Genomic DNA, 2,435 nt, shown 5'->3' on the forward strand with positions numbered 1-2,435 from the left:
CATTAAATTGGGTCAGAATAAGGGGAAAAGTAAAAGAAGCCTAAATCAGGGTAAATATTCATGTATGTGAATGCACGGAATGTGGTTAATAGGATTGGTGAACTATAGGCACACTTGGACAAATGGAATTATGATATTATTGCTGCAACAAAGACCTGGCTCAAAGAAGGGCAGGACTAGGCATTAAACATTCCTGGGTACAAGTGTTTAGGAGAGACAGGAAAGGAAGAAATGTGGGGGGAGTGGCATTATTGATTAAAGATGGCATTACTGTACTAGAAAGAGAGGATGTTCCAGAGAAGTCAAGGTAGGAATTTCTCTGGCTAAGAGGTAAGGAATAATAAAGGTGCAATAACATTGATTGATGTAGTATATAAACCAACTAGTGGAGGGGATGTAGGGAAACAAATTTGCAAGGAAATTACAGAGAGGTGCAAGAATTAATTATAATGGGATACTTCAGTTATCCAAATATAGACTGAGGTAGGAATAATGCAAAGGGACAAGAGGGGCGAGAGTTCCTGGAATGTGTTCAAGGTAATTTTCTGCGGCAGTATGTTTCCAGCCCAACGAGAGTTCAGGCACTGTTGGACGTGGTTCTGGGGAATGAGTTGGCCCAAGTGGATCAAATATCAGTGGGAGAGCATTTAGGGGACAGTGACCATTGTTTCATAAGGTTTAGGTTGGCCACTGAAAAGGACAAGGAGCAATCCAGAGCAGGGATAATTAATTGGGGAAGCCACCTTCAGTGGGATGAGAATGTACCTGAGTGAAGTGAGTTGGAATCAGATGTTGGCAGTAAATATGGTGGCTGAACAATGGGCCACCTTCAAAGAAAAAGTATTGCAGGCAATTTCAAGGTATATTCCATTGAAGGGAAAAGGTAGTGCAAATAAGTTCAGAGTGCCCTGGATGACGAGAGAGATAGTGGTGAAGTTGAAAAGGAAGAAGTGCGCTTATGACAGATGTCAGGTAGAAAAATAGATAATCAAGGCTGAATAAAGAAGGACCAGAGAGGAAGTGAAAAACTAATAAGAAACCCAAGGAGAGAGCATGAAAAGAGACTGGCAGCTAACATAAAAGGGAATCCTAAGGTCTTCTATAAGCATGTAAATAATAAAAGGGTGGTAAAAGAAAGAGTAGGGCCACTTAGGGATAAAAAGGACTTGCACATGGAGGCAGGAGAAATAGCAGAGGTATTGAATGAGTACTTTGCATCTGTCTTTGCAAAGGAAGAAATTGCTACCCAGGCTGAGGTGAGAGAGAAGGTAACTGGTACACTAGAAGAATTTACATTTGAGAAGGAGGAGGTGTTAGAAAGGCTTTCTTTACTTAAAATTGATAAGGTATAGGACTGGATGAAATGCATCCAAGGGTACTGAGGGAAGCAAGAGTAGAAATTGCAGAGGCACTAGTGATAATCTTCTAGTCATCCTTAGACACAGGGATAGTGCCAGAGGACTGGAGGATTACAAATGTTACACCCTTGTTCAAAAAGGGGGGCAAGAATAAAGCCAGCAACTACAGACCAATCAGTTTGAATTCAGTGGCAGGGAAGCTTCTGGAAATTATAGTTCGGGACAAAATCAATAGTCACATAGACCAGTACAGGATAATTAAGGAAAGCTGGCATGGATTCATTAAGGGAAACTCATGTTTAACTAACTTGCTGGAGTTTTTTGAAGATGTAACAGAGAAGGTTGATAAGGGCAATGCTGCTGGTGTGTGTATATGGACTTTCAAAAGCCATTTGATACAGTGCCACACTACAGACTAGTGAGCAAAATTCTAACTCATGGAATAAAAGGGAAAGTAGGCACTTGGGTAAGAAGTTGAGTTTGATGAGAAACATGTCTTTGATAGAATGACGCCTAACCTCCTAAAACTTGCATATTTCAGATATGTGGATGATATGTTTGTTATATTTAAATCCGTAGCTGCATGTTATAATTTCCTTATATGTCTTAATGGGCTCCATCCTTGCTCAAGTTCACCTTTGAAATGGACCAGTCAAATGAACTACCCTTCCTTGACATACTAGTTGAGAAATCTGCCAGCAGCTTCTCTACCACGGTTTAACTCAAGCCTACTTTCGCTGGTCAAGAAACACGTTGGGATTCTTACAGTTCCACATGCTATAAGGTTTCTCTTATTGGCAACCTTGTAAATAGTGCCTGAGCCATTTGCTCACCATGCAAACTTAATCTTTTCAGAATGGCTGCTCTAATCAAATCATTTTGTGCTATATATCACACAAACTCATGAACGGGCCTATGGCTGTCATTTTTAGCCCTGAAAAGTGCCCAGTCTACCTCAGATTACCCTGGAAGGGCAAGGTATCTCAAAAATTTGAGCAACAAGTAAAACTAGTTGTTCACGCTGCTACTATGCAGTGGCAACACATATGGTATTCGCTACTAACCGGATGCAGCCAT

Source organism: Carcharodon carcharias, chromosome 20 (genome assembly GCF_017639515.1).
Source record: "Carcharodon carcharias isolate sCarCar2 chromosome 20, sCarCar2.pri, whole genome shotgun sequence".
Lineage (NCBI taxonomy): Eukaryota > Metazoa > Chordata > Chondrichthyes > Lamniformes > Lamnidae > Carcharodon > Carcharodon carcharias.